We start from the raw sequence: 22,196 nt of genomic DNA on the forward strand, positions 1-22,196 counted from the left end.
ATTCCAGTTAATCCTGCTAGATTTGGTACGGCAGGCAAAGGGTGTGTGACAGTACACCTGATTGGCTGACTGGCGCCTGCTGACCAGATAAAGGTAGGAAATTGCTTTAGGTGGGAGTGAGCAAATTGTGTGTTTTGCAGTTAGCTTTCAGGTCAGAGGCAGAGGGGGTTAATTCCCTGGGGGTGAGAGGACCAGGACCCACCCACACTTCCCTCTGGGTATCGTATGGTGGTTTGGGGGCCCCAGCCAGTGAGAGACTGGGGCACCCGGCTGTTGTGCGAACCAGTGTTTGCCATTCCAGTTATAGGCTGAAAATGATACATGGAAAGTAGGAGGAAGCGCAGTTTTCCTAATTAAAATGAACTTAAAGTGAGAGGAATACAGAGACTGTCATTTTCATTCCCTTATAAACAACTGGCTGTCATGGTGAACTTTTGGTTTTTTGGCTCATTCTGCGCCAGTGACTAGTATAAGAGGCAGAGCATCAGCACAAAATTCGGGCAACTGGAATTGTTTATTATAGAATGAAGATGGCAGCCTCCATATTCCTCTCACTTTTCCTTTAAATTATAGTTCCATATCATTCCTACGGACTGTTCAAATATTTTATTTTTAAGAAAGCACACATTGCTTTATGTGCAGACAAACCGAAATACAATGCGCTGTGATTTTTTTTATAGTTGCTTGCTTCATTATATCCTGAAATTTTGAACTTACATTTTCAGCGGGACTGTCGTCACTTTTCCCACCAAGCACCGATTTCTGTTTTTAAGTCGGGGTTACAGGGATGCACTGCTGCTGATGTCACATCCGAGTGCCATCTCTCCTCTAAACAGCTTTCTCTGCTTATTTTCTGCTGCGGTGGAATACGTCTATTGAGCGTACAGAGAACAAACTCTGAGCTCATGTTATTGTAATTTTGAGGCTTCAAAATACAATTTAGATTTGTTTAGTTTAATGTCTAATATATTGTTTTTGTCTAATGCAGTGGGGGGAGGGAATCAGAGGTAAAGGACTCTGGGATATTGTCCTCACTTTAAGCATGTCTTATCTCATTAATGCAGATGGCATCGTCTTGGTTTTCCCTTTGCACAGTGCAAGAAAAATGCTTTGCGTTAGATTTCCTTTATGATTCTTAAGTTACATTGTGAAAGGAGACCGCACTAATTGGATACTAGGAACAGAAGTTGTATGTGACTGTCCTACTAAAAGGTGTATTACTGCCAGGCACACCCGATTTCCCTCCACTTATGATGACTTTTGTGCAGTGCTACTAAGCAAAAACAAGGCCACTGTGTGTGCAATGAATAAACTAATGTCTCTGTGTACCGAAAAAACTAATGTCCCTGAGTATGGAATAAACAAAAATCCCTTCCACAGACATAGACCAGGAGGGAGGCCATTTAATGGTAATGGTATACAAACTTAAAGGAAACCAGAGATGGATTACTACAAAGATTTGTTACTTACCCAGGGCTACCTCCAGCCCCATGAGCAGCATTGCGTTCCACGCCATCCTCCCGCATACCTCCGTACAGCCGCAAACAGCCCCAGTAACTGACTCAGCTGCACCAGTCGGGCTCTAATGCGCATGTGCTGGAGGTCCAAGCGTGCGCAGAAGAGCTGACTGGCATGACTGAGCCAGTTTATCAGGAGTAATTGCCGCTGAACGGAGGCACGCAGGAGGATGGTGTAGGGCGCATCACTGTTCACAGGGCTGGAGGAAGCCCGGGTTAAGTAAAAAAATCTTTGTAGTAATCCGTCTCTAGTACACTTTAAGTCTTGTACACGTGCTAGATGGTTCTTAGTCAAGATAGATAGAAGGGGCCGCCACCGAGAATCAAGCATGTGCAAGCAGCCTCAACCTCCCCCATTGTGGTAGCCAGCAATGAGGTTGGCAGATAGAATAGAAAAGGGATGTCAAACTTAATAGACCAAGCAATGAGGGCATTGTTCTCCCCATTTACCCCTTGCACTTCTCTGTGCTCCATCATGCACAACTCTGTTGGCTCTCCTCCCCCCTGCATAGCAACATAAGGCTAGGGACACTTCATTACAGCTTCGGGCTTGCACTGTCACCTGAGCAATCAATCAATCCCTCTCTGGTGACAGTCATCATACATGTGCCAGGCTTTTAAATGGCTTGATAGGACTAGTAACGTTCACCTATCACTAGGAGTGTTCAGCGCCACTGCCTTCCCCACTTGTGAACAGCCCCTTGCACACTGGGATGAAAAATCTTGCAAAAAATGTATTTAAAGCAAAATTGTGATCCAAAAAACAAAAAAGTTGATACTTACTTCAGTAGACGAAAGCCTCTGGATTCGTTAGAGGATTCTTCAGATTTTAATGTCTTCCTCCTGACCACCGATCCAGTGTTGAGAACCTCTGAAGTGTGCACATCCCTCCCATACATGAAAAGGCAGGGCCGCAATGCACATGGAACAGGACAGCATGCACCTGTGCAGAAGCAAGGAACCACCACTCAGGCTTGGCAGAAAAAACAAAGCCTGCTTGGCTCCATGCCACATGTAGGTGCAAGCCGTCTTTGGATTGTCTAGATGCTTCCCTCTACCATTTGGTGCATTTTTTTCACTAAAAGTACTCTTTAAAGCAGGGCCAGATTTCTGGAAAAGCCACAAAGGCCCAGGCCTTGGAAGAGAGATGCGCATGGAATGGGAGGGGTGCTGCACAAGAAAGTCGAGCCAAAACATATTTGGCCTAGGGTCATAAAAAGTGTAAATCCAACCTTGCTTTAAAGAGACACTGAAGCGAAAAAAAATGATGATATTATGATTTGTATGTGTAGTACAGCTAAGAAAAAAAACATTAAGATCAGATACATCAGTCTAATTGTTTCCAGTACAGGAAGAGTTGAGAAACTCCAGTTGTTATCTCTAAGCAAAAAAGCTATTAAGCTCTCCGACTAACTTAGTCGTGGAGAGGGCTGTTATCTGACTTTTATTATCTCAACTGTAATTGAACTGTTTACTTTTCCTCTGCTAGAGGAGAGTTCATTACTTCCAGTGGCGTAGCTAAGGAGCTATGGGCCCCAGTGCAAGTTTTACATAGGGCCCCTCTTTACATAACAATTGATACGGCACACCAAAACCTGCCAAGGACAACCACAGTGTCAGAGGTGCAAGAAGGGGATGGGGAACAGCTTGTTAATGATTACAATTAAAGTATTTATAGCATCTATAGAAGTGAGTATTATCAGCACAGGACCAGTAGAGAACTAATACTGTGTTTGAGGGAGGGTCCCATGGGGCCCCTCTGGCCCAAGGGCCCCGATGCGGACGCTACCTCTGTAACCCCTATTGCTACGCCACTGATTACTTCACAGACTGCTCTGAAAGACTCATTTTGAATGCTGAGTGTTGTGTAATCTGCACATATTATAGAATAATGCAATGTTAGAAAAAACACTATATACCTGAAAATAAAAATATGAGAATATTTTCTTTGCTGCTAATCTTCTAGTAATCATTCATAGTACACAACCAATTCACTATATCATATATTTTTTTTCGCTTCAGTGTCTCTTTAAAGACCTTTGGGTAAATATTTGCTGTACAGTACTCCAATAAACTTTACATGTACATTATTTGTGTAACTTGCATTATACCTGCAATGCCTACGTTGCCTGCTGTAAAAGCAATGTAGGTGTTCATGCCTGATGTGAGTTACTTGAATTAGGCAGCATATTGCATAAATGGAATATGGGCCGGGAGACTTTACATGCGTCACCTGCACAGGGTATATTGAATATAGCACCATATTTTCTCTTTAGGAGAACAACACACAAAAACAATGAAGTTGTAACTGGCTAAAGTAAGTGAACACAATAAAAACATGAAATTTGCAGAATGTATTTGGCAATAAATGACCTCCCTGATTGCTTCCCCCAGGAGAGGTTGCATAGTTATGTGATAGGAGCATTGTCCCTGCATCTTCCTGCTCTATAATGAAACACTATAGCGGCCTTCAGTGGATGGAAATAATGAAGAGTGTATACAGTGCTGTGCATATGTGCTGGTAATGTTTATTTCCCTTGGGCTCCTGCCTGGGCTACTATCAGCAAGTGGGCCTGGGGCAGTGATAAAATTAGAGAGTCTCTCTGGCCTCTATAGAACAGAGGGATGTATTTTGGTAAACAAGGGCATGAAGAGTATGGGCCTTTTTTTAACCTTGTTTCAAGCATAAAAGTATAGACCTGTAGCCTACTTCATTTATTAACAGATTAAAATACCATTTTCTGTGTTTTAAAATCATCGAAATGACCTCTGCTAATTTAGTCTGGCTGTGTCCTGAGCTCTCTCCCTTTCTTCATTGTTGCTATACATGCTATACATTTGTTTTCATTCCCCAATAACCAGGATGTCATGGATCTCTGCAATAGCTATAAAATGATAGCTTCAGTCTCACCAGGATCCATCTTGTCCATAGCATTTAAAGGGTTAAAATTGTTTTGCTTGACATCAACTATGCAAATTCATTATAATCAAATAAAATATATTCTGCCATGAAGTACCTACACAGGACCAGAAAGACATCATCAGTCAGGAGCTAAACTCCAAGTTAACTTGATTGAGATGTTGAATTAGAAGGTCCATTAACCATGGTTTACAATGTTGTTCAATTCAGTTTTAATATATGGGCCCATTTTCAACTAACTTTGTCTCCCGAGTTTTCTCCTAGGTGTTATATTCACAACATGCCAATAAAAAAACCTTTCAAACTTCCAGCAAACAAGGAAATACGCAAAATAATTTTTGATAGTACTTTTTCATCTGCTTTTTGGTACTTTTTAAATTCAGCAAAATGCTGAAAAGTTATTTTAAAGAGAAGATGAAAAATTATCCCCTTGGAGAAAACTCAGGAGAAAAAGTTAATTTCATATTGGCCACAATATTGGTTTCTTAACATCTGTCTCATTTCTAATTGCTGCAGAATGAAGAGTGCAGTCTTGCCAAGATCCATTTTGTCCATGGCAGCCTAAGGGTTAAAATTACTTTGACGTCAGCTATGCAAATGTATTATAACTTAATACAATGAGTTCTGCCACTAAGTACCCACACTAGGAACACATCATCAATGTGTACTTACACTCCAAGTAATGCATAGCCGAAGACTATCCATACATGCATGCATAATCATGCAGCATTAATTAGTTCCAACATAAAGATCATTTTTTATAATTATAGGCAGTGTTGACACAATCATGACCAAAGAGAGATTTACATCTCTCCATCTTAATTCTCTACCCAGAACCCCTTTCCTTCTGCTCACTCTACCTGTTGTAGTACCCTTAATACTTCTAAATCTCTTCCCAGAGAATGGTTCTCATATACTGAGCAACAGAAGAAAGACGAGATATTCCTTCGGGCATTGTTTGTCACTGCCGAGCCTCGTGGAACAACAGATATTTACGCATACCAATTAAAAGTTACTGTTTATTGATTTCTGTCTAAAGTAAAGCACTGATTTGGATCTGTTCCCTTACAGAAACATGAATGAAATGTAGTGATCCTAACTTCCTGCACATCTAATGGAGCATACTTGCCTATCACTTGGGTGACTGGTAGAATCTGTAAGGCAGTTTGCAGGCTTTGTTAGCTGCCCCTAGGTAGCTTCCACAGGAGTCTGTTACCTTTCGCTTTATGTGTATGTTTCCCTGTTGAGCACAACCAATTAGGCATTGTATTTTAGGGGCATAGTAAAGGTAGCATACACTAATAGGGGCACTGGAGATCAGGACACACTACAGAGGCCCTACAAAACTGAGAAACCTGGGGAACCCCGACTCCCCCTGCTTTTTTGTACTTGCAAACTACAGAGATTGGGACCATGATGCTACAAGAAGTTGGGGAACACTGACTGAGTTATAACTTAAAAGTATGGGGGGGGGGGGGTGCAGGTTAGGCAGAATTAGAATGAGGATGGTTAAATGTGACAGGTAGGTGAGTTTATGGGGGAAGGAGAGGGATGTGCTCTGCTGCTGGTGTAGAATTTTAATAGTTGTAGAATTCTATCCCTATCCCAACCCTAATCCTAGCCCCAGACCTAATCTTAACCGCTATTTTAGTCTAACCCTAACCCCAACCTGACCTGAATCTATGACCTACGCTGTTCCCTATTGCTGTTTCAATTATCATTATGATCATTTCAATGTATCATGATCATTATCTGCTTATAACTATTCTTGCCCCTTTATTATTATTATTATATAATTGTACCATACTATGAATTTGTTATGAACTAAGAAGTGATTCTATATATTTATTTAAGAGTATGTATTTATAGTTATAACCGGAAATGCTGTTAGTAATTTTTAATGCTTATTATGGTGACATATGATCTTAAACAAGCTTTTAATACTGTATTGTTATTGTTATATTGGCACAATTCTTATTGATCTGAGGAAGCAGGCTAATCCTGCGAAACGTGTTGTCTGGTATCGTGCAATAAAAGTGTTTAAAATAAGTATACAATTGCCTCTTTTCATTTAGAGAGGCAAGCCAACTACTTCATCTCTTTTTAATCAGTTTTTAAAGTGTTTTATTCCTTTTTGGGTGCCTCCTACCCAGGGCCGGATTTCTGGAAAGGCCACAAAGGTCAAGGCCTAGGGCGATAAAATTCAGCAGGGCGCAGGACTTGGAGAGATAAGAGGTCACATGTCAAAGTAAATCACTTCTGCTTTGCTCTATTCTGCCTGAATTCCAGAGATCCCTGTATCTCTCTCACCGCAGAGTGTGTGTGATGACAGCATCTGTTGTCATCTGAGGATCTTGTCCTTAGTATAATGAGTGGGGACATACAAGCTGCTGTGAGAAGAAAAATATATGGGTTAAAGTAGTAGAACTTTTGAGTTCAGATTAGTTTCTTTATGCACGCATTCAAGGACAGGAATTATCAGCTCTCCTCTTCCCCTGACTAATGTTTATTACTTGGTCAGAGCTGTTAAAGACCTGAGACCTGTTGAATTTACGGTTTGTTTTTATTTCCTAAGGAATGACAGCAACATTCTCTCTGTGCTACAGTTTAACTCTTTCCTGACATGTTTTAGATGCAGCAAAGCATTGTACTGTGTTAGCCATCAGTGAAAGCAGGATGTTTTGAAACAGAATGACAACTGTATTACATTTATTTATATTTACAAAACAATGTATGCATCTCCTGCTGACTGTATATATAACTGTATGTCCTAACATCTTATATACAGGAACAAAGTCTGAAGATGGCTCATTAGCCAAAGGCTCACTGTTTTCTTTTGGTTAGCCAATAAATATTATCATTCTATTACAAAACTTAAAAACTTCCTGCTGACTGATTAAGATCTGTCTTAACTTGCCCCAAGTGCTAAATTGTCACTGTGTAAAGTACACCTGAGCTTATGCTAGATACACATGATGCAATTTTCTGACAGATTTACTGTCAGATCGACTATTTCCAACATGTCCGATCTGCTATCCGATAGGTTTTCTGAATGATTTTTGTCATAGAAATGAACGGGAAATCGATTGAAAAATAGATCGGATATCAGATCAGACATTGGAAATAATCTATCTGACAGTAAATCTGTCAGAAAATTGCATCATGTATACCTAGCATTACACTACATCTATGCCAGCGTGTGAAGTGTTGGATCCTTCTACTTACCTGTTCTGTTTTGGATGGGTTTCTCTCCTTTGCGCTGCACCATCACCTGTTTGTGACTCTGACTGAAGCAAATCGCACAAAGGACAAAGAAGCAGTGCATACTCTGTCCTCTCTGGCTTCTTGTTATTATGCACTCCTGTACTGATGTGCACAGCAGCCGAGGCTTGGAGTGTTATGGGTATGTGTACTTGACAAGTGCTGCTCATATATGAGCATCATTTCTGAATTATGCAAGCCCTGAACACTATCGCCGGCTGTGCATCCAGGCTGGAGTGCAAAATTACATGGAGTGGACAGAGCATGCACTGCTTCTTTGAACAGGGGGGGCAAAGCAGCAAAACAGACAGGAGTCCATGTAACCCAGTGATCACTAGTCAGAGTTGGACAGAATGGGGAGGAGGGGGGGGGCGGTTGGTGACAGCCGGCCTAGGGCGCTGGAAAGTACAAATCCGGCCCTGCTCTTACCCACCAGTTATGGAAGGTATATGTAATTGCTCAATGGGTCTGCTGTGGGGGTCTGCTAGTGACTACAAGAGGGGATGGCAGTCTGTGCTGAGAAAGCTGCTTTTGACTCCTGGGCTGTGCCGAAAAGTAAGCACGCTCAACACTGATGGTGGGTTGTACTGTGCAATGGACATTCTCTGTGTCAAGATCTCTCTTGTAGCATGTTCTGTCGCTTGCAGTGGAGCTGCAACTGGGCAGTTCTGACTTGTCTGCTTGCATTCTGTTGCGCATTCGCAGTGAGTCTTATTGTCATTTGCAATCACTCTGCAGTTCGGAGCAGTTCAGGATGCTGTTAGGATTCCTCCTATGGTTTGCTGCAGTTGAACTCCAGCCAAATAGCTCTGGATTTCCTGCATGATTGTTGTTGCATAGTACTGCATGCATTTGTTATATTAGTCTTTCATCTAGCAAATGGTAATCAAACCAGCTCAGGATTGAATGATTACCATTCAGCTGTGTGGGAATTTGCATACCTGCATCCATTGGCTGATGCCGGCATAAAAGTCTGCCTCTTATTTCAGACCCCGCCCGACATAGCATTCAGCTCTCTGAGTTGTCGTTGGGTCTATGCTGTTAAAGTTGTTATTGTTAAATATAATGCCTTGCTCTGTATTGTCATTTCTGCTGGACGTTTGCTAACCTGCGGGGGTCAGTGAAGTCCTTCTGATCCTGATAGTTAGATTCTGCCAGCACCACGTTGGTGTCTGGTAGTATTCTTTCTAGCCTTGTTCTTGAGGACGAACTATAGCAGCGGTTGCCATTAGTTCGCTCCTACCTGTTAGTCTTGTCTATCTCAGTGTAAATGTTGCCGTCGCTGAAACAGCGATTAGCATTCTGTCTGTCTATTGTCTGTCTTGTTAATTGTCATTACTTGTGCTTTAGCTAGTGAGTTATTTGAGAGCTACATTTCATATATTGCGCATCAGCACGATATATATGTACTCTAGTCAGTCAGTATTGTATTATTGTAATATTGTATTGTGTACCGACCTTTGCCTGCCTTTCCACTACGAATCTGCCTAATCCTTCCAATACGACTGACATCTGAATTAATGTGTATTACCCAAGCCTGTTACTGACTACGTCTGTTGTGTATTGTATCACATAGCATCTAGCCTGATAGGCGGCTCAGAGCTGCAGTTGCTCTGGGCAATCTTGCTCCCTTGTTTATTACTCCTGTGTCCATCTGTGGAGCCTCTTCCATTATCCAGCTACTTAGCCTTGTTGCGCTGGGTGGTCAAAGTATGGCCCCCCAGCATTTCACTCTGATAATTAATGGTACAAGGGGGAAAACACCAACATCATTCATATCTGGAAGATGGTAGTTTACCTGATATACCACATATCTGTTTGGGTATGGCAGTGGCATACCTAGGGTATTTGACACCCATTGCTGATTATTTCCAGGCACCCCCTATCAAATAATTTGTTAGGGGGAGTTAAGAGGGGCTCCTGCTAATGGTACACCCCCGTGTGACTGTAACAAGCATGGATCTGGCGGCTGCTGACTCGCAGGGGGGGGGGGGGTCTGCAGCCGCCTCTCTCCCTGGCTCTCAAGCGTTATCCGTTCCCTTGGCGTCTAGCACGCCGGGAACGATGTTATCTCCAGCTCATAGGGTTTCTGTCTCACGCGAGCGCGCGCGGAGACAGGACCTTTTTGCAGGCAGAAGGCGCGCCAGCTGACCTGCCGGTCGGCTGACGTCACTGATGGCTCTCACCGCGCCGATTGGCAGATTCCGTGGTGGGAATGACTGGAAGCGCGCTTCCGCTTCTTAAGCCTCCAGTCTTCATTCGTTCCCTGTCTGCTGAGCGCTCAAACCTTAGACTAGTGCCAGGTGTTGAAACCAAGGACTTCACACCAAGACTAGGATTGTTGTTATATTGTATTTGATTACCTGTGTATGATTCTGGCTATACCTCTGACCTTGCTTCCTGCTTAACGCTTCTGTACTTCTGCCTATCTGATTAGTTGCCGAACTCTGCCTAATTACTGATTACTCTTCTGTCTCACGATTCTGTACTGATACTTATCTCTCTGTTGCCGAACCTTGCCTGCCTGACCTCTCTACTCACCAGTGGGCCCTCGCCACTGGTGAGGTACTATTGTCTCACCAGCTTCTCTGGGGAGATAGTTTCTTATTGCTCCATTAGTGACTGATAGCACATTTCCAGCTCCTCTGGAAAGGTCTGATCAAGTCTAAACAGTCACTTTCACTACTAGTACCTGGCCAGCCCCTCTGGTGAAGGACTAGTCTGTATTTTCCTATTCTCTCTCTGTTTGTACCTATTCCGGCCCTTTGGAAAGGTCTGTGCTAGTATATACAGTCAGTGTACTAATAGTACTTTACCAGCTCCTCTGGTAAAGTTCCTCTCTACTATTAAAGTTACGGTTGCACTAATACACAACTCTGTCAGTATCTCTACCAGCTATACTTGCATTATTGGTGATTCTGCAGATCACCACATAATCAGGTATAGTGTCTGTATTATTGGTGATACTGCAGATTACCTATAATCAGACGTCTGAGTTGCAGCACCCAACCGTTACAGTGACATCCTCAATGGTTTAGTGATACCCTCCATATTACATTCAGCCCCCCTGGTCCTATATAGCTTGCCTGGTGGTCTAGTGGTACTGCCCCTGATAAGTCATTTATGATGAAACTGGTAGGGTGGAGCTATAGACAGAGAGGGATGAGATGCCATACACCTCCTATGACCTGGTTTTATTTATATGCGCATTTCTATGGATGTTTGTAAGTGCACTACTTTTGCTTTTAAGACATAATAAATGTTTTACGCTATGGAAGCCTCTTTTAAGTTTTGGTAAGGTGGAGAAGCAAGTGGCAGCAAATTTCTCACCGAAGTACACACAAACGATATTGACTGGTCTGTGAGGGGTCAGCGTAAAGATTTGGCGAGCGCATTGTTGTGCCTTGTGCAAGTGGCTTTTTTTCACACTGGGGGTGATTGGATTTATGGTCACTTTCACATGAGGTGTTGTATACCGCAATAATTGAAGGTTTTTCACTATATATATATATATATATATATATATATATATATATATATATATATATATATGTTCATTCCCTATGTGTATTGCTATAAGATATTGAGGATTGAGCCCAGGAAGGAATATTGCAGGGATCGTTGGGTCCATACATGAGCGATTTAAGCTGTCTGACACCGATCAGCAACAGCATCTGGTGAGCGTAATTGGTTGCCTAGTTCGGTGGAGGAGTGTTATTTCACATATTGATTAACACAGACACTGGAGGAGGATTGCACTGATGTGTATAATTACAAGGAGATGATTGGACTTCACTATGTGCATTTCTTTTTGTCTCTTTTCTTATGAGGGTTGCTGAGGCCCATACCGCCCTGGATTTCTGAAGATATCAGGAGGATTGACTATGAATGAGTATAACGATTCCTAATCATCAGACTGTGAACGTAGAGCGCTTCGTATATTTTTTCATTATTATGGTCTAGTAGTATGCCACAGGGAGGGGGCAACATCATTACTCTCACACTTTCTGTGGATCCCCCTCATGTGTTACCCTATAGAGCAGGACACAGGGTTATGGCTTGTGAGCCTCGATAGCTTCTGCCCAGGTGTCACCCCTTCCATGTTGACACTCTGTGCGCTCCTGCACCCCCCTCCCCCCTTAGAATGCTTCTGGTGTAAGGGCACTTTAATCTTCACTTTTTTGCCCGAAATATGCATTGGTTAATGCACCTCACAATATATTATTACTTGTGAACAACTGAACAATTCTGTGGATATATACTTCATGGCCTTTGAGCAACACGTCAGCACGTACAGTAGCTCAGAATCCCACACAACACCTCTGAATAGGGGCCACCTTCTTCTAGCTGTCAGTGGAGAGAAGTTCAACAATTAGCCGAAAGAGACATGATTTATTTACTTGAAAAATAAATTGCATGCCTGTTACTTGTCGTTATTTCGAACAGAACACCTAATAGCTGCTATTTTCTGATGGTGGAAGATACATGTGTATGACACGGGAACTTCCTGCATTTATGAAGTCAGGAATTTTTTTTTGCCTCCAGCCCATGGAAGAAATGAAGTTTACCTTTCAAATTGAATGTCGAAAGTTTTTTCCTTTTTCAAAATATAGTTGTTTAGTACTAAAAAGTAAAATCAAATATTTTTCCATCATGTGAATATGACATATTACAAATCAATATATATTTATTACATGCAGCCAAGGCCTGTTCTATTTACAATTAGGCTCTCGAGGGGCCCATTCTGTGTGTGAGTGTGTCTTCAGAAGTATATTTCACTAAAGCACAGTGGCAAGATGTTATGGTTAAAGTCAATATCAGAGAAAAATGTAACCCATACTCTCTGAGTAGAAAATGCTATACTTATCTCTCTATGTAGTATGCCTGGCCCTCCTCTCTTTTCTTTTACGGGAAGCCTACATCTCCCCGACACAGCTTGGAACCTCTGGCAAGTAATGGAGAGACCTTACGGCCTTGCAGCTTTTGGATGTGGCACTGGTAAACTGATAGCCACCTTGTCAATCAAAAAAACTTCCCATACAACTTGTATCCAGCATGTGTACAGTGCCCCTCCCTACAGTGCCCCTCCCCCAGGCATTGGCAAGTGATCAACTTGGCCTAGCACTGGCCAAAGGCATTGTTCTACCCGCTCACCCTGCTCCTTTTGAAATGCTCCTTGTGGACCATTCCATTGATTCATTTACCCCCACAAAGCAACAGAACCCGTAACAAGCCTGGAGGCCCTGCAATGTTGCCTGAGGGATTAAATCTTGATCTTCACCAGGCAACATGCCATGTACATGTGTATGAGGGTTTAGAAATCCTGCTTTTGCGTCTTTATTAGTTTTTTGTTATGGGCAGTGATAAATCTTTTTGTATGGATGTGGGACTGGCTACCTGTTGAACTTTTTAATGTAGGCTTTTGTGCTTCTCAGGAAAGTATGGGGGGGGGGATGCGGTAATAAAAACACCAAGAAGGAAATAATCTCGAGTTATGACACTTACATGCTGTTTTACATATTCACCAACTTAAAATTTTACCGTTTGGCACATGATTTCTTAGATTTCTGTAACCTTTTCTAAAATATGCTGAAATCTGATCATTGCTGTTTGTACCAAAATCATTTAGCACCAATAGTGGTTGATGTGCAGGGATCCAATCCCTGGAGTCAACGGTGAATGTAGTCCTTATTAGGAATCCACAGGGACTGCAAACACAGAAGACAGCCAATCGTCTCTCAGCATTCCTGAATAGCATCTGAATAGCATCTCAGGTGTTTATGCGGAGATGCTATTCAAGAATTCTGAGAGGCTGAGATTGGCTGCCTCCCGTGTTTGCTGTTCCCCATCAGGTTCGCTCCTTTGGCCGTATAAGACGCTGTATCATTTGCGATGGCTTTATCTGGGGAAGATAACTTACCTAGAGAAGGTATTTATGAATATGTATTTACTGTATGTTTATTAGTAGTGTGATCAGTCTTCTATTGGGTCCACTCCTAGGATATAAAAAGGAGCGTGCCTTGAGAAGTACATGTAGTGTGTTCATAGTCATCTGAGAAAGAACTGTGCCTCCAAAACGCTTTGCGTCACATCAGACCTGGCACTTGCTTTTATACTGTGATTTTAGGAATTTTGCAATGCAGTTACTTTTTTGAAGATGGTGCGAATCCCTGTGGATTCCTATTGAAATCTAGTCATTGACGGCTCTGCTGTTGCCGTTAGCTGAGAATCATTCAAAAAGTTCCTCCCCTTCAAACTGATTGAATGTTTGGAAACACAAAGTAGAACTGTTGTATTATCTATTCACTGAAACCCAAAATTCTTCAAAACGTTCATTGTTTTGCTAGTCTTGACTTGCTGTCAAGACTAGCAAGACAATGAACGTTTTGAAGAATTTTGGGAATTGATTTGGTTCACCGACTAAAGGGCACATTGAAGTGGAGGTCCAGAAAAGTGTTCTGTTTTCGTACGACAAAGCACTTGCTGTGCTTTGTCGTACGAAAACAGAACACTTTTCTGGACCTCCACTTCTCTTTCAATGTGCCCTTTAGTCGGTGAACCAAATCAATGTAGTATTGTTCATTATCCTTCTGAAGAGGGTCAGCATTCAAATATTCTTCCTTACCTTATCCCAACCCTTGCCCTTTCCCATCAAAAAAAAAAAAAAAAAGTGGCTATGACTTTTCATGCTGATATTTTGGATCTTGAATTCTTTTTGGCCATATACTGCCTGAGTGACGCTTCTACGGCTTTTTCTTAGTTTCAAAAGGTTTTTGTTGAAATCATCAACACATTAAAAACAACAACATCAGTAAAACCCATGCAGGGGTTAGCATGATGCAGTATTAGATCATTACAATAAAATTGTACAATTATGTAAGAAAAAATGTCCCTAAAGGTTTAGGTGGATATACGTATGACCCAAGGGTGGGTCAAACTTCTACCTGTGAGCTTTGCCACCCATCAATGAGGTTAAGGATTTCAGTGTAGAGGGAAAAGGGAGAAATGTAAAGCATAAAAATATTCAAACATTTCAAACAGGTCAGTCACGTGGGCTCTCATACTCCAAACTGCAACATTGGGGTAGTCAACATGAAGCTACAAGGACTCACATTTGGTCTTTGCATTACTCTGGTGTGCCCAATGCTCATGTTTTCTCATCAGTGATGAGCAATTATCACAAGATAGCTCAAAATGCTGCAAAATTAACTTGGAGGTGTGTGATTTTGTGTTTCATTGGCTTTCACACATTTTGCTACCAACTTGGCTGACAGCTTCTACATACCCAATTACTCATGAATTATACATCCAATACATTATCTGGATACCAGGAGCACCTCAGCATTAATGTTAGCCAATATTCACTGAGTTGACAAAATCCGGTTGTAAACATTATCAACAATATCTGAAAGAGGTACTGTAAGGGTCTACAGTGCTCACCACCTGTGTGTAGCTAATGTCCACATTATAGGGGAAAACCTGGCTTTTATTAGCATTTGTATTGTATTTATTTAGATTTTCCCCCTTTAATGTTGAAGCCACGCCCACCAGATCCTCAGCTCCGCGGCAGCATATTAATTAGCCCTAGCCAGATTGCCTCATGGGTAGTGACGTATGGAGCTGTCATAAGAAGCTCTTGCCGAGTAGGGGGAAGGAAAAAAAAGCAGAGGAAGAACGGATCCCTGCACAGCTCAGAATGCTCGCTGTCTGTGTGATCAGCTGAGCTGATTACTATCTCTACTACATGACAGGCAGACTTGCCCAGACGCTCTCCCTTCCCCCTTACTGCTAATTTATGAGCATGTCCTCTGTTCCAGCACAGTTGGATGTCTTTGTCCACTCTCTCCTCCTGAAGCCTGCAGCAGCGTCTGTCTCCCTCCTGCTTGCAGCAGAGTTCAGTGTATACTTCTGTATATTGTGTGTATAATGTGTCGTTTCTCCTCTGCTCTCTAGCTGTCATCAGCTGCCTGGTGTATTGTACTAAATGCAGCTATAAAGCATGTCATTTGAGGAACTCTGCAGCCAAGCAGATTAGGAGAGTACACCAGGCTGCTCTGATGACAGCAAGTGAGGAGAAACGCAGGGTATACAGGAGTATACACTGCACTTTGCAAATAGGACAGGAACAGATGCTGCAGGAGGGGGAGTGCAATTGCAATTAGCATTGGGCAAGTAGGAGGGATGCACAATGGCTGTTAGCTGTACTTTATACAAGGAAGGGGGGGGGGGGGGGGGGTGTTAAACTGTGGCCACATACATATAGGGGGATGGATCTCTAGAGCACAGGAATAGTTGAAGAGAACCCGAGATGGAGTCATATGGTGTACTTTGGTCTTCCTCTAGCCCCATGAGGTTTGGGGGGGTCCCTCTTCAGCCCCTCCATTCACTTGTAATAGCTTCTGGTAGTGTAACCACTCGTGGGGTTCTGCGCATGCGCGTCATGGTGCACCTGCATCCTCTGTCATGCTCCTGCAGCCGGAAACCTGTGCCTGCGCAGTAAGGCTGCACAGAATGTTCCTGCGCACAGGAGCCTGTTGTGGGGGGCAGGCGGCCATGCCGCGCATGCGCTCTACCCCACAACTGCCAGATTACCAGGAGCTATTGCAAGTGAACGCAGAGGACGGCAAGGGACCCCCACATCTCATGGGGTGGAGGAAGACCTAGGAAAGTATAAACACACCATATGACTCCATCCTAGTTACTTTAAAAGGAAGCATCCAAGTACATTAAAAAAAGGAGATCTACTTACCTTGGGCTTCCTCTAGCCCCTGGCAACCGTCCTGTGCTCTCGCCATATCTCTGGTGGCTCCTGGTCCCCTCCGGTGCAGGACCCCTATAGATGCTCAGCAGGCCGTCCTCTACTGCGCCTGCGCGAGCACCGCTGTCAATCACGCACATGTGGTCCAGAGTGTTCTACGCAGGCACAGAACTATTGCGCTTGCACAGAACACTCCAGACCACTTGTGCATGATTGACAGCGGTGCTCACACAGGTGCAGTAAAGGATGACCTGCTGAGGTCTGTATCTGCACCGGAGGGGACCAGGAGTCACTGGAGATGAGGCGAGGGACATATTGGCAACCAGGGGCTGGAGGAAGCCCCAGGTAAGTAGATCTCTTTTTTTTTTGTACTCAGATGCTTCCTTTACGGGAACCAAGCATCTGCAATTACAATTAATTTTTAAAAATGAGCCCTATAATGGAGGTTTATATGATTGTACTGGGGGGGGGGGGGGGGGGGGCTGTTGGGTAAAGCAGCATTACCGACCTATGGTGGGATCATGGGCCACATAGCAAAACTTTCATGGGGCCCTCAGATGTAGGTACTTGAGCACTGCCACCTGCTTCTACCCCATGGAGTTATTTGGGTAATTTACATTCTCATGCAATCAACACTACACATAGTTCATGGGCACTGAGATATAGGCAGAGGAACACAAGAAAGTTAATGGTGAATACATTAGTACCACCTGCCCCCCCCCCCTCCCCACTTTGCTCCAGGGCCCCATAGCAGCTGCTATGACGGCTATGGCTATTGCTACGCCCTTGTATGGTGGTCACTATCTGCTCCACACACAGGCTGCACAGCGCCTGCATTTAAATTTTCCTGGTGCCATCATGTGCATACCTGCAGCAATACATGCCAGGTGGGGTAGTCGGTGGATGCAAGTACCTATCTGTAATTGCATCCATGGACTACATATCCCAGCATGCATTGCAGCAGGTGGTGGGCAGCCACCACCAGGAAAATTAAAATGCAATGCTGTGCAGTCTTTCTGGGGAGAAGATTGCGACCACCATATGGGTGGGAGGCCACAGGAGCAGCCCACCATAGGTATGTAATGTCGCTCTCCCCAACCACCTTGACTCCCCCATCCCAAAGGCACACTTATACAAACCTCCATAAGGCCTGGAACCCACTACAAAGCAATATTGCTAATTGCAATCGCTAGCGTTTTTAATGAGCATTTTCTAGCGATTTTAAAAAGTGTCAGCTTTTTGCCAGCGATTTGAGATTAGCGTTTTTAATTGTGATTGGTCCTTTTAATTTTATTTTACAGTGTGCAGTAATTTAAAAACACTATCAAAATCGCTCTGTGTCGGTTTTGCCGAGCGATTACACCAGCGTTTATATACTTTACATTGCAGAAACGCTAACGCTAAAAATTCTGCATGTCCTGTGTATGCGATTTGGATAGTTGTGCGTTTAGGGAAATCGCTACCGTTTTGAAAGGCACTTTAAAATCCAGAGGATTCCCCCTGCCGAGGCGATTATCGCCCTAGAGATTTTTTTCCTTGCAGTGCCACTGCAAAGAGACTCTGTAACCAAAAAAAGTTCCCCTGGGGGGTACTCACCTCGGGAGTGGGAAGCCTCAGGGTCCCAATGAGGCTTCCCCCACCCCTGTAGCTGCAGGCAGTCGAGCTCTGACCCCCGAAGTGTCCGGAATCCCCCCTCAACAAGCCCGATAAGCTCTGATATATTTACCTTCCCTGGCTCCAGCGGAGGAGCTGTTGCAGCTCTCAGCACGGAGATAGGCGGAAATAGCCGATCTCTGTCGAGTCTGCTCTACTGCGCAGGTGCAGGAGACTTGCGCCTGCACAGTAGAGCGGGCCGACACCGATACTGCGCCTGCGCTGGAGCCGGGAAGGTAAATATTTACATGCCCGCTGTTCGGAGGGGCACAGCGAGACCGCCGTGGGACACAGGAGGATGAGGGAAGCCTTGATAGGATCCGGAGGCTTCCTCCACCCGAGGTGAGTACACCCCAGGGGAGTTTTTTTAGTTTCAGAGTTTCTTTAACCTGTTTAGATATTTGGATGTGAATTTCATATCCTGATTCGCCCTCCTGTGCATTCCAAGATGTGAAATACACGTCCTGCACTTTTGAGCCCCTCCACACGCTTGTGCGGGTGCACACGCGGTCTCATAAGCACTCCCTTTCTTGCCGTGTATGCATGCTCATGCGCTCACTTAAAGGGCAACTGAAGGGAGAGGTATATGGTGGCTGCCATGTTTATTTCCTTGTAAACAATACCAGTTGCCTGGCTGTCCTGCTGATCTATTTGGCTGCAGTAGTGTCTGAGTAACAGAAACAAGTATGCAGCTAATCTTGTCCGATCTGCCAATAATGTCAGAAACAGCTAATGTGCTGCATGCTTGTTCAGGGTCTGTGGCTAAAATTATTAGAGGCAGAGGATCAGCAGAGCTGCCAGGCAACTGGTACTGCTTAAAAAGAAATATGGCAGCCTCCATATACCTTTCATTTCAGTTGTTCTTTATATGTGAATGACTGCTGCACTCATTCATGTAAACAGAAAAAAAAAAAACAGTTAAAAAAAAGTTTTAAAGTCACAGTGTCCCCATTGAACAATGAAGTGGTTACTCCCCCGAAAAGTAGAAATGCCCACCTAAAGGGGCCCATACACTCAGCCGATTTTCTGGCCGACCGATCCCGATCGATTGATCGTTTGCAAATCGGTTGGCCAATCGACCGATCGATGGCCGATTTCGATCGATTTCCATCGAACTGGCAGGGTGGAAAATTTAGGTCGATCTGATGAGATTGCTTATCAGTTTGCATTGGCCTTAATGGAAATCTGATGGCAAAAAAATGCCATCAGATCGAATTTCAATAGATTTCAAACTGAAATCTATTGGAATTCTATCCTGGTAAAAAATGTTCTAAAAACGCATCAGATAGATCATCAGATGCATTTCTTATCTATCTGCTGCCAGTCTGACGAGTGTATGGGCACCTTAACTAATTAACCTCTTGTGTCACCTACATGTAAGCATAGTCTTAAGATCAGTGGACACTTGTAATGGTTGCCGCCCGTAGCAATCGTATGCGATCAGTTTTGAGACCCAATGCTGTACAGATACATTACTGTGTTGTTGCCCAGCATTGTATCTGGAGTCCCCAAACTGTGCACCATAGCGATTGGATCCAATCGCTACAAACGCACAGGCTGGCAATAATGGAACGCCCTGGCTCAGATGTACATCACTTGAGCTTATAGACACAGATGTCCTGGCACCCTAGACTTAGCCCTCCATGAACCTACAAACTCCTGTTGAACCACTGGATGTCCCAGCTGTCACTTCTCCCTTACTTCTCTTGCCTGTCATAGCTACAGGTGTCCCTTTGCATTAGTTAGCCAGAGATACCCTCGGGATTAAGCAGCCAGTGGTGCCCTCAACTGAAGGGAGATCTTGTCAGTGGAATGCAGAGAGCTGGGGGAGTAACCTCTCATTTACACTGTCATCAGGACTCTGCATAGGGTAGGAGGGAGGGAGGTACTAGAGAGAGAGGGAGCCGCCTTTCCATCATCAGGCGCCTGTAGGCACGTGCCTACAGTGCCTTATGGTAAATCCGGCCCTGAGTATGCCACATTCCCAACTAGTGATGAAATATGGCATGTAGGGTATCATTTGAACCAGAATAAGAAAAATAATATATTCTGAGGTGCTTTATAACTGTGGCACTTGTTTGCTTTTATTCAGAGGGGGGGGGGATGAAGCAGGCAGCAACTATTTCATGCACAGTCCTTCAGGCTGAAATTTGATACACACAGAAATAGACCCAATCTACTTACTCCTCTATTCCCGTTTATCATAATAAAATATCCATTCATTAGCCCTGCAACCATTATTAACAGAAATTGTTTTACACCTGCCTTCCATTGCTTTACATATACAGACAACACTCTCTCATCTTTTAGGCTCCTATAAACAATTTCCAATTAGCTACCTAAATTCATTGCACATACAGTACACTACATTTTTCATAATTTCCTATGACTTCCACCTTCTTTTTACTACTTTATTCAGCTAAAACATTACAATACACTACTCAGCATCTACAGCTGATTCCCTGTCTGCTTCTCTTCACACATCTGCATATTACACTGTTTGGTCTTCTGCAAATTGTCAGTTAGGAAAAAAAAAAAGAGGAGGGTGTAACAACCTTCACTGTGGGCGTGTTTTCAACTGCTAGAGTGAAGAGAAAAAAAACTTGCTAATCCTGCCAGAAGTAAACAGGGATCCTCCCACACTGTCTATGGCATTTTTACAGCACTTTGCTATCAGAGTTTAGGAGATTTATTAGTCGCTTCTTCTTATCTATATACCTCAATCACTCTCATATACCACTTTTAAGGGAATATTTTATTCTGCTTACAGTTCCTCTTTAAGTTGACACTGTAGGCCTTGCTGCTGCTCATTCATTCTTAAAATATCTACTCTAAAAGTTGTCACACCACTTGTTCACAGTCGAGTATGATGGCCATTTATCCCTCTGTGTTTGCATCAAAACATTCATGAATTTTCTTTGAAGCCTTTTTCTGCAGGAACAGGAATTTCATGACAGCTTGGAGTTAAACATTTATAAATTGCAGACTCTTCATCCACATGGCAGATGATCTGAAAACAAATGTAAAAATTAGTGGTAAAATTATGTAATTTGGCACATACATTTAAGGACACCCTACATTTGAAATGCATCATTTACCCCACATTTGAAATGCATCAATTACCCCACATATAAAATACAGCAAATACCCGACATTTGAAATGCATCAATCACCTCACATATAAAATAAAGCAATTACCCCACATTTTAAATGCATCAATCACCTTACATATGAAAAGCAGCAATTACTCCACATATACATGGTAGGTGAGTATGACTGTTAGCAAGCGATCAACAAGCAATCAACAGGATGCCTTAAACATCTCAGGTGCTGCTGCCTGTATGTATACAGTACTGGTAGAAAAGACAAAGGTAAAAAGGAGCACACACTGTGAATGAAGATTAAACCAAACTAGGCTCAAATGGAGAGGTCTTACCTGTTGATTGATTGAAGCTGGGGTACCCCATGGAGGTCCTCCAGCCATCGCACTTTTGTCCCTGAACAAAATAAATCTTTTAACCACCAGTCTGGCTTCTCATTGTGGGTAATACCGCACTGCCTGGCCGGCTGCCTCCTACGCTTACCACATTCATTGCCAGGGAACTAAACCATACTGGCTGGGTAAACTCCTCACCCAGTGCCATTCCATCTACCTACACCGGGTTCGAGGACAGAATACCTCCAGGGATTTCTCCAACCCTTTACTGAGGACTTTGCTTTAGGCCGAGTCCCCGCCTCAAGTGGACCAAAAATGCACCAGCTGCAGGATAGAGATTGCTCGAACCTCCGATTTTAGGTATGCAAACCTTGAACGCGAACTTCCGCAAAAGTTTGCATTCGCGTGAACTTTGCGAACCGCAATAGACTTCAATGGGCAGGTGATCTTTCAAAACTTCAAACACTAATTCTGGCCACAAAAGTGATGGAAAAGATATTTCAAATGGTCTAACACCTGGAGGGGGGCATGGCGGAGTGGGATACACGCCAAAAGACCAAACTCACTGTGTAACGCACCGCAAACAGCTGTTTGTGTAGTGATGGCCGTGCTGGACTGGTGCGCACCCTGGCGAGAGTGCAGGCGATGGCG

This window comes from Hyperolius riggenbachi, chromosome 12 (assembly GCF_040937935.1).
Source record: "Hyperolius riggenbachi isolate aHypRig1 chromosome 12, aHypRig1.pri, whole genome shotgun sequence".
NCBI lineage: Eukaryota > Metazoa > Chordata > Amphibia > Anura > Hyperoliidae > Hyperolius > Hyperolius riggenbachi.